We start from the raw sequence: 11,777 nt of genomic DNA, 5'->3' as shown, positions 1-11,777 counted from the left end.
GAGGTTCAATGAGGTAGTAATGTGGCCAAGATCACCCAGGGGACAAATTGATAATAGATCCAAGTTTAAAACTCTAGTTCTCCTGATTCTTATTCCATTGCTCATTTTATTCTACAGTGCTACTTCACATGTAACTGTATACCCAGTGGTTAGGTTAGTCACTTATCTTCTCTGAACCTCATTTTATTCTTCTATAAAAGGGGCATAATAATACTGTGACTCATACCTACTTCACAGTATTGTTGTGAGGAAACCTTTTTTAAACTCCAAATACTTTATAAATGTACTATTTTTATTATCCTCTATGTTCAAAACTGGAAGGGATAGAGACTGATGGATCGATGAGTCAGTTGTGGGGAGGGAGCTCCTAATTAAGGAACCCTGACCCCCCACCCCACCCTATCCCCATTTCCACCCCTCTAGGCAATGCAGTTTGACACCTGTTATTCCACCCATGGTCTTAGTTTTGCCTAGATCATGGAGAAGATGCATGACTTACTCAGCGTCATACAGCAAGTATGTATTTGAGACAAGACCTGAACCCAGATTTTCTTGGCTTGGAGGCCATCTTTCTCTCCACTGTAACACAAGGCTCCTTAAGTAGCCACAAATGAAATTTTAAAACCTCCAGTTTTATATAACAAAAGTTTCTCAATAGGTAGCTTTAAAACAATGTCATATAAATTAAAAAAAACAACCCCAAATCCAAGTCAGCTATAATTACGAATTTAGAGAGTTGACAGGATATTTCATCTAGTTATTAGTGTTAAAGAGATTTTCTTAATCTCTTCCTCTGTCTCTTTAAGAGGCAGGAATAGACAGATTTCTAAGTAAGAACAGCAAAGCTGAAAAGAGTCTGTGTGGGAGAGCTGAAGATTCTGTTACCTAGGAGACTAGGAGATTAAAGAAAGAGACAGTTGAGAGTTTGAGGGCTTTTACCTCTGGACCTAGAGGGAGCAGGAGTTTGGTCTCCATCTCTCAATCAAGAGCCACTACTGACAGTATATTTTACTATTGACAGTTGGGATAGAGAAAAACAGATTTAAGGAGGTCATGGGGTGATGAATGTTTAATTATTAATATAAGTAAGTAGTTAGTGAATACATTTATAGGTAGAGTAGGTTAGATTAAGCCTGGCCTGGCCAGGGAGAAGAACCTGTCCTTGAAGACAGAGTAGGGTTTTTTAGAAATCTAGTTAGGATTAGGAATTTAGGTATAGTCATAAAGCATTAGAGTAATAATCTCTCTTTCCTCCTTTCTATTTTCTATTTGTACTTCTCAAATTAAACTAAGTGTTTTATCAAACTGCTCTCCTCACTTTTGTCAAACTCCTGCCAATTAACCCTTACATTAGAGAGCTGGGGGAGAATGGTAAGAGTTGAAGGAGTATGAGTAGAAAAATGTGTAGGCAAGGCATTTTTAAAAAAAATATGAAAACATATACTGTTATCCTAATTATGAAAAATGTCAATAACTTGATTGTCAGTGCCTACTTGAGTCTCACCTGGATATCTGCTTGTAGACATGTGAATTTTTTTTGGTTTTGGTTTTGGTTTTGGGTCTGTCAGTCTCCCCTCTTGGAGCTTTGTCAGATCTCTTGGTACAGTCTCTAGGGGAGGAATGTTAGCTTCCCTGTCCTCTGGAGGCTTGATCGGATTAAGTTGAACTGGGTTGGACTGTATGTGCTCTGCGGCAGAATACTCCTGGAAGGCTGGGCCGCTCAGGCTCTCTCCAGTTCTCTCCAGCTGCTTCTCCGCTGTCCGCAAGGTTCCCCAGTGCCTTTGCCTGCCTCCCTGAGCTCTGAGGAGTCTTGATGGGGTTAGGTTCAACTGGATTGGTCTGGATGTGCCCTGAGGCAATGGTGAGACTGGAGCCTGATGGAGGGACCCAGCCTAGTCTCTCCCTGACTTTCTCCCCTCTGTCCACACTGGATGCTCGGTGCCCGGTGCCCTGCTGCTCTCAAGGTAGACCCTCCAAACCAGCACCTTTGCCGGCTCAGAGGTTCCCGCTGCTGCTGGGGGCTCAGCCCTCTGGGTTGGGGGGAGGGGTCCTGGGACCTTCCCTCTGCCTTCCCCTTAGACCCAAGTATTCTCAGGTTCTGGCTTTTGGGGGGCGTACCTTTTGATTTGAGTCCAGAAGGAGGGTTCCCCACTTCTGTCCTGTTGCTCAGCTTGAATTTCGGTGCCCTAGGAGCATTCAGTCTGTAATCAGTTAGGAAGAGTCTTCCACGAGGTCTGAACTTTTGCAGCTTGCTAAGCAGCCATCTTCCAGATCTCTAGACATGTGAATTTTGATCAATTTGACAGTACTAAATTCAATGCTTCATGATTCTGATGAATCCGTGATTCATTAAACATACTTGTAAAATATAGCCCTTATTGGTAAGTACTCTATAAATATGCAGCACTTAATTTAATGCTTTATGAATTTGATGAATGCATAATTCATCAAATGCATTTATATAGTACAGTATTTACTGGTAAGTAATGCTTCATGAGTTCAATGGTTTTGCCAGTGAGTGCTTCTTCCATTGACATATTGCAGTCTCTGTGATTTGTTTGTTTGGTATAAATTTGAGAATGGAAATGGTCAAAAAATATATAAATTAAAAGTTTGCCAACGTATATCAATTAGTTCTTTTTATACATACCTAATTATAACTCATAGGTGAAAAATAAGCCTTCAGGACTAGAACCTATATATTTTTATTTCAGCGTAGTGAGGTTTACTTTATAACTCACAGTGGATCTGACAACACTTTTGTCTTTGTCTCCCTTTCCAATATTGTGTTCTTTTGACATAAAATTCCATCCTTCACACAAGTCCCCAAATATTCTTCAATAATATAATATTCCTCAGTCATTTTATAGTTATGTGTGAATCTTCATGACCCCATTGAGGGTTTTTTTGGTGCTGGAGGAGTTTACCACTTCCTTTTCCAGCTCATTTTACAGATGAGGAAACAGCAACAAAGAAAAGTGACTTGCCCAAGTTACATAGTTAGTAAGTGTTAGAGGCCAGATTTGAACTCAGGAAGATGAGTCTTCCTAACTCCAGGTCTGGCTTCTATTCTATTCTATTCTATTCACTGTGCTACTGCTTCCTAATATAAAGATTAGATGAAATCATTCCTCTACTAAAGAACTTCCAATGACTTCCTTTTCTTTATAGGATAAAATATAAACCATCAATAATTTTGTTTCAACTTACCTTTGTAGTATTTTCCATAATTATCTTTGAAACACTCTAGGTTGAGCTAAATTGTACTACAAGGTATACCTTGATCTTGTTCTATGCTCTCTTGCCTCTGTGCCTTTGAACAGGCCAATTCCTTCCTTGAAACTTTTTCTGTTCAAGTTTCTCCCTGTTAAATTCCTTCTTTCTTCAAAGCCCAGTTGAGCAAGTACGGTAATGTGGTGGAAAATAAAATCCTGGATCTGAATCCACAGTTCCAATCCAAGCCCTGACATATTATTTATGTGATTTGGGGTGAGCTATTTGACCAAATGGTCTCTAATGGTCTCAAATGGTCTCCAGCCCTAAATCTTATATTCCTAAGGAAAGGCATCATGTTATCACTTAACCTCTCTATGACTGAATAAAAAATGAGCCTGCTGTATAAAGTAGGCATAAATATGTTTTAAAATAAAATAGGTGAATATTTGTTGGGTAGCCTACTTCATATTTCCTTTCACTAATCAGTTAGCTTTTATTTTCCTAAGTTTCTTGTTGGTTAACCTGTATTTACTGAACACTAAGTACCGTGTACAATTAATTCTGGGCTAGCAACTTTATACTTTAGTAAATATTTCTGTAAGGTAGATGTGTATATTGTGTTTTGTTCATCTAGTTAAGTGTGTCTACATGAGTCTGTCTGGCTCACAGGGAAGAAGGAATAGATCCTCTAGAGTCTTTCCTTCTACCAGGAGGAGTTTGGGGCCAGAGGTTGGCTACTATACTTTCCTCAGATAAAGGTTATTATATTAGGTTTAATTATTTCTATCTGTTCACTTAAATAATATTAGTCTAGGGGAGATAATTTTAAAGTTCAATTGTGCTCCTGATTGCTATTCATTAATGGGGAAGGAGTGTCCCAAGCTTGATTCCCTTCCTACCAGATGCTAGCAGCACAATGAAAACTCAGAGAAAGTATACCCAGGAGAATATGTCAGACAATATAGAGTAAATGAGTTCTCCCTTGGGGGGTGGGGGTGAGATCACTCAGCTCAACTAGGAGTCTCACATTTCAGCCAAGGAGACATTCCCTAAAGTCTCTAGTAAACTGTGGATAGGGATATGATTGAAGTCACCAGGTCTTCTATATGTTGACTTCTCAGAATATTTTAAATCTTTAAACCAGAAGACTAGGATTTCTTCTCTGGAGCTTTCATTGACTCTCTCACATAGGTGTGAAGTTTTGAGTAATCAATTTCTACCAATGAGGAGAATCTTATGCAAATGACCTTTTGAGCTAAGGATTACATTTCAATGGATTTATGATGCCATCTAAATGCAACTCTGGATGAAACCACTATATTACTAGTGTTACTGATACATAGTGAATTGGCAGCTTATATTTTCCCGGTTCTAAGACTGTTGCTTTTTTCCCTTCTCTCCAAAATAAGGCATTAATAAAAACTTCCCTACACTGAATGGAGGGATGGTGGACTTATAATGACGCATCAACTAATTATAGGAAATGAATTTTTTAAAATGCTCTATCTTTCAGTTATAATTGTCATTTGCTTTGTTGTTAGTTATTATTTTATATTTGCAATAGTGTAACTTTCATTAGGTGAAAGGCAACATGGTATAATGAAAAAGATATCAAACAGATTAGGTTCTTGTTTTTGGTATATGACCTTGGACAAGTCAATTACCTTCTTGGAGCAACTGTTCCTTTATCTGTAAAATGGATAAAATAACATCTGTTTTGTCTACCTCAGAACTGTAGCATTTCAAATACATCAAAATGTTTTGAAAACCATAAGTAGGATATCTAAGAATTAATATTAATGTAGAGGAAACCTAAATTTCTGCTTTCCTCTCCTTAACAGTACTCTAGTCTTTTTATTTGCAGTTACACTGGGGAGTGCTTAGTTCTTGAGACTTATTTTAGAGGCAGTGGAAAGCAGTTCTGGAGATTTTGCATAATTCTTACCCAATTCCCCTTGGAAAGACTTATGAGACTTGAGAGATAATTGGGAAGAAACTGGAGTGATTTTCTCCTTAAACACTTCCCAGGAGCTGGGGGAAAAGGATGTTAGATTGTGAATTATTTACCCTGTCTAGTTTCACTTGGCAATGAGTGGTGGTAGGATGTATTCCTGACTCCTAGATAAACTTTTTGTAGGACCAGAGGTCCAAAGGACTTGATGACACCTATAATGTTCTAGGTACTGTGCTAATCACTGTGAATAAGAAGAAAGGCAGAAACAGTCCATGGCCTCAAGGAGATTACAATCGAGTGGAGAAGACAATATGCAAACAATTATGTACAAATAAGATACATGCCAAATTAATTGGAGGTAATCAACATGTAGTAGATATAAACGTTTAAAGGGGAACTGGGAAAGACTTCTTGCAAAAGGTGAGATCTTAGCTGAGATCTGAAGGCATCCAGGGAAGCTAGGAAGCAGAGAAGAGAAGGGAGAGAATTTCAGGTATAGGAGAGAGCTCATGAAGATGCAAGGAGTTGGGAGATGGAATTTCCTATGTAATGAACAGTAAGGAGACCAGTATTACTGGAGTATAGAACATATGGAGGGCAATAAGGTCTTTGAGTTATATACCTTGCTCATGGTTTACCAAATTATGTTACCCAACATTTTCTTAAGATGATGTAATCTCCCTGTTTATAAACCTTTACTGCCTTTCCATTAGATCCAGAAAAAGTATACTTTCTGTAGTCTAGGTTTAAAAATACTCCATGATCTTCTCCCAGTCTACATATGTCCTACATATGTCTTATACTTTAGCCAAATTATAAACCTAGTATTTGGGGGAAAATACTCTATATTCTCCATACTCTGTGCCAATTCTCTCTACCTAGAATGTATTCATTCCATCCTCATATCTGCTAATTGAAATGTATTCATATTTCAAGACTGAATTTTATGTCATCTCCTTCAGGAAGCCGTTACTGATCTTCCAAACTGGATATGCTGTTTCCCTCTACTGAACCCTGAAAGCTCTTTGTACTTTTCTGAAGGCATTTATTACATCTTGCCTTTTATTATATGGAACACTTTTCTTAGACTCACTATTAGAACAAAAGTTCCATGAGTTCCAGCTTTGTGTCTTATCTTTGTATCCCCCACTAGTGCCTTTTACATTGTCTTTTATTTTGGAAATAATTGTAGATGGAGAGACAAATAAACATTGAGACAAAAAAATTTAAAAGATTTAAGTTTGAGACCATCTAGTCCAATTCCTTATGCAATTCAGAAGTCTTTGCTGCTGAGTCAGAATTAATTATCCTTATGTTAGAATACCCATTAGAAACATGAAATATACTTTCTAATGAGGTAGCATATTTATAATCTGGAAAATACAAATTCTTCACCCACTTGATTTTTCTTGTACAGTCAGAATGAAATTTCTTTTACTTTATCATAGAGATTCTGAAATGTTTCAGGGTTTGATGTAATCAACATACTACCAGTTGCAAAATAGCAGCACTTAAAAGACTTTCCCACTGAAAAATTTTTATGCAAGTATCTCTGACAAAGGTCTCATTAACAAAATATTGAGAACTAAGTTAAATTTGTAAAAATATAAGCCTTTATCCAATTGATAAATGGTAAAATGATATAAATAGGTAGTTTTAAGATGAAATCAAAACCATCTAATCGATACCATTATAAAAAATGCTCTAAATCCCTCTTGACCAGAGAAATGCAAATTAAAAGAACTCTGAGGTACCATCTCACACCTATATCTATATGGAAAGAGGGCACAGGAGTGAGTCAATTATGTTGGAATGATATAAAAAATGGAAAAAGGAGAAAGAAGGATGCTCTGGGAGGAGAAAGGGGAAGGAAGAATGAGGGAAATAATTTCACATGAAAGAGATATACAAGGAAGAGCTTCTGTAATGGAGTGAGAAAAAGCAATACATGAACCTCATATCTAAATTGGCTCAAAGAGGGAAAATGCTTATACATATTCAATTGAGTATTGAAATCTCTCTTACCCAACAAACAGAGAGGAAGTGGATTTTAAAAAAGGGGTAGTTATAAAAGGGAAAGTGGATAAAGGAGAGAAGAAAAATAAAATTTAGGATCCTCGATAAAAAGAGAGGATAAATAGAAGAAAATAAGATGGAAGGAAATACATAGTAATTATAATTGTGATTGTGAATAAGATGAGCTCACCCATAAAATGGAAGTAGATATCAGTAATGGATTAGAAACCAGAATCCAACAATATATTGTTTATAAAAAGCACACTTGAAACAGAAAGACACATTTGAGTTAAAATAAGAGGCTGGAGCAGCATGTATTATGCTTCAGCTGAAGTTAAAAAGGTAGGGATAGAAATCATGATGTCAGTCAAAGCAAAATAGAACTAATTAAAAGGAACAAGTAGGAAAACTGTTTTGTTAAAAGGTACCACAGAAAATGAAGTAATATCAGTATTGAATATATATGCATCAAATGTCATAGTATCCAAATGTATAAAGAAAAAATTAAATGAATTATAGAAGGAAATAGACTGTAAAACTAATGTAGTAGGGGGAATCTTAACTTTCCCCTCTCAGAGCTAGATACATTTGACTATAAAATAAATAAGAAAGAAGTCAAAGAGATAATAGAATCTCAGAAAATTTAGATATGATAGAAATCTGGAGAAAAATGGATGATAATATAAAGGAGTATATCTTTTTTTCTTAGCTGTGCATAGCACCTTAATGAAATCTGACCATGTATTAGAGCATTAAAAACCTCACAACCAAATGCAGAAAAGCAGAAACATTAAATGCACTCTTTTCAGACTATAATGCAATAAAATTTTTTAAATAAGAGATCTTGAAAGCATAGATTAAAAATTAATTGGAAACTAGATACAGTACTAAAAGGACCTACATGAACAAAGAGATAAAGATGGTTTCAGAGCACTAGAGTCTTTCAGCTCATTTGGATGTGACTACTTTTTCAAATAATTTGGGGGGATTAGGACTAGATAATGGGAAAGTTTTTTATAGACTTTCAGGATTATATATAAGAGAATCATGGAATTTTTGAGTCTCATGATGTAAGTTAGAGATATATCACAGCTTATTATGAGACACCGATTTGATAGATTAGAAACTCCAAAAGAATCTATGAAGAAACTGATAGAAGAAGAATGGAGAAGGAGAAGGAGAAGCTAAAGTTAGAAGGAATTAGAGACAGAAGGCACAGGAGGTGACAAGAAAAGCTTCTTATAAAAGAGAATATATAAGCTGACAGGAGCTGAGCTGATAGGAAAGCTTTGCAGCTGTTTTGTGTGCTGAATGGAATATAGGCATTACTTTGTTGAGAACTGACTGGGTCATTAGATGAAAGCACAATTATATTGCTGTTTGAACAGCTATCTAGTTTATCACTTTCTAACACCATCTGCAACTACAGAAAGGGCAAGCCTTCTGGGGTGCATGTCTGTGAGGGAGGAGATATAGAGGGGAAAAAAAGGCTTTGCAATTATTTTGGAGGGTAGGGGAGAGGTTTCCCTTTGGTGAGAGCTACTTGGACAAAGCAGATTTCCTGATATTTACATATTTGAAGAAGATGGGATTCCTCTGTCTTAAGGGAACTATTTGTCATAGAAATAATATCATATTTCTTAGCACCCTGACAAGGGTAGCTGTGTGCTAAAAGAGTTTGTCATTGACTCAGTGGGTTAGATGTAGCAGAGAAGAAGCTTTGCCTAGAAGGAGAATTGTGAGGATCAGAGTGGAGTAGATAACACAGAGGCAGTTTCATGTAATAAGTGATATATAATGTTAACTGTTGTCTAAAAAGCCTAGGCTAGTGATGGTGAACTGTTTAGAGATGGAGTACTGGCCCCCCCCCCCAGACTCTGCCCCACTCTGCCCCCTCTTAACTTGCCCTCTCCCCCACCCCCACCCCTTACCCCAGATAGGGGAGGGAGGAAGCACTCTCATTGGGCTGCTGGGCAGTGATGAGAAGTGCCTGTGGGGAGGGGGAGAGGAGTAACCACAGCACTCTTCTCCCCTCCGGCTCTGCTCCCCACAAACCTAGCTCCTCTCCAACCCCACCACAGGAATCACCTTCACCACAGACTCAGCAGCTGCCATCTATGCCACACCCTCATACAACATGTGAGCTACCTCCCTCTTTCCCCATTCCCTCAGACAGGGAAGGGAGGAAGCACTCCCAATGGACTGCTGGGCAGAAGGGTTAGGGGTGGGTGAAGTGAGGAATGTCCTCAGGCACATGGAGGGGGTCGGGGAACAACCTCACCCCAAGTCCCTCTGGCTTTCTAGTAATGAACTCTGGTGGGTGACTGCAGGCCTGTCCATAGAGACGGCTCTTAGTCCCCTTTTTGGCATGCGTGCCATAGGTTTGACATCATGGACCTAGGACATTAAGGCCTGACATCCAGAGTTGCTAATTGTTCTGGATACATACTTCCCTGCTCATACTAGGCTTCTGTGTGTATATACTTTCCCCTATGCTTACTATGTCTGTTGGTGAAAGAATGTGACCCTTATAGTTCTTGCCTTCTACTGAGTAAACATCATGATTCTCCTAATAACAAATGTTATAATTATTATTGTCTTCACCTTATCATTTAGCAAATGCTTTTATATTTAAGGGTTTATGGTGAAATAGTGACTAATTTCATGTAATTGGGAACCACAAGGATAGGGGCTTGAGTGTTACAGTTATTAAAAATATGAATGAATCCTCTTGACAGAAAGATGGAGACAGAGACAGGGAGACAGAGACTGAGAGACAGAGAAACAAAGAGAGAGAATAATGAGTCAGCATATGCCTTCTGGAAACTGCAGATTTGCCGCTTGAGTGCACAAGGGGTTAGTAAGACAGTTCAGAGATCAAGAGTAGAGGTACATATATCCCTAGGCAAGACTGACTGGTGGGTTCAAGGCCCTTGCTGTGAAACTCTTGTATATAACCAAAAATTAAGCTCAAAGATATAATGAATATGTAACCAAGGTTTTGTAACACTTAAGATTGTGATAAGACAAGAGTAATGTGATGAACTGACTATTAAAAAAAATACAATGTTGTATTCTCATTGGCTGGCTATCACACCTATCACTTATAATTTTGTATATGTAAGGAAAATTGAGATGATCAACTTGAGAATAAATACAGGGTTTTCAGATAAAAATGTTGATGAGAAACATTGATCGTTTTGAGCATGAGATAATATTGCTTCAGATAAATGTAGTAAGAAGACTTAAGAAGACTTTTTCACTACCAAGAAAATGATAATTTCAGGGCATTGTGGGCTATCATCTCATTATATGAACTGTTTGTAATAATAAGGAATGAAGGAACATTTTCAATCTCCAATGATGTAAATATGGTCCAAATACCTAAATCAGGGAAAGACAAAGAAAAGCAAGAAAATTATAGACCAATATTCCTTGTGAACATTGATGCAAGCTTTAAAAATAAAATATTAACACAATGTTACAATGTAATATTATATACTAAGACCAAATTGGATTTATACCAGGAAGAGTCGATTCAACATAAGGAAGAATATAAATCTAATTATCCATGCTAATAATATGATCATATGACTATATCAATGTGATAGGCAAAAATTAGCCTTTAAGAGGATTTCCTTTTATTGAGAAATGACTTAACAAACTGTGGTTTATAGATATAATAGAATGCTATTGTGCCATTGAATGATAAAATGGACAAATTTAGAGAGAATTGGGAAGATTTTTATGAATATGTTTTAGTATTCTGATCCAACACAATGATAAACCACAAGTCCCAAAAAATGAAGATGAAACTTGACAACTCCTTAAGAGAGAGGATGAGTTTAAAATGCATGGTAAACTCATTTTAAGTCCAGGGTAATGTGGAAATTTGTTTTACTGGTCTGTGTAGAGATGAATGAAAGGGTTTTGTTTTTCAGATTAAAAAGATTTGCTCTGTGGGAGTGGTGGTGGGAGAGACAGATTAATTTTAGAAATAAAAATCATAATCTCATCAGCATCAAGATATATTATAGCTGACTGTACTCTTTCTGTAATGTTGGTAAGTAATATCTTTGCATCCAATCACCTACCATTTGCCTCATATCTTAGACATATTTATCAATATGTGAGGCATTAGGGATCTGTTTATTCTGCCTCTTAGAAGGCTATTGGGGTGATACAGATGAGAGAGACACCCTTCAGAGAAGAGAAGGAAATGTAGAAAGGTGTGCCTTAATTATCATTCTCATATTTCTTTTTGCCCATCCTTCTGTGTTGCTTCTTGCATTTGACTAGGAGCAGAGATGTTCACCAAACTGGGCATTCTTGAAACGGAGTGACGTTGACTACTGCTGTAGCTTGTGCTGGGCTCAACGAAGAACAAGATGAGATGAATCCTGGAAAGCTGCAGTTGAAGAGATGGAGACATGGAGTAAAGATAGGTCTAGGGCATTACGGTGACTGAGGAGAAGTGTGGCACCAACCAGATGGCCCTGGGAAGTGCCAGAGCTAGTTCTCATCATTGAAGTGCTTTTAACAATTCTCTTTTTTTTCTTCTAAACTTAAAACGTTTGTTTTTGTTGTCATG

This window comes from Monodelphis domestica, chromosome 8 (assembly GCF_027887165.1).
Source record: "Monodelphis domestica isolate mMonDom1 chromosome 8, mMonDom1.pri, whole genome shotgun sequence".
NCBI lineage: Eukaryota > Metazoa > Chordata > Mammalia > Didelphimorphia > Didelphidae > Monodelphis > Monodelphis domestica.
The sequence above is the reverse complement of the archived record's forward strand: the minus strand, read 5'-3'. Positions refer to the sequence as shown.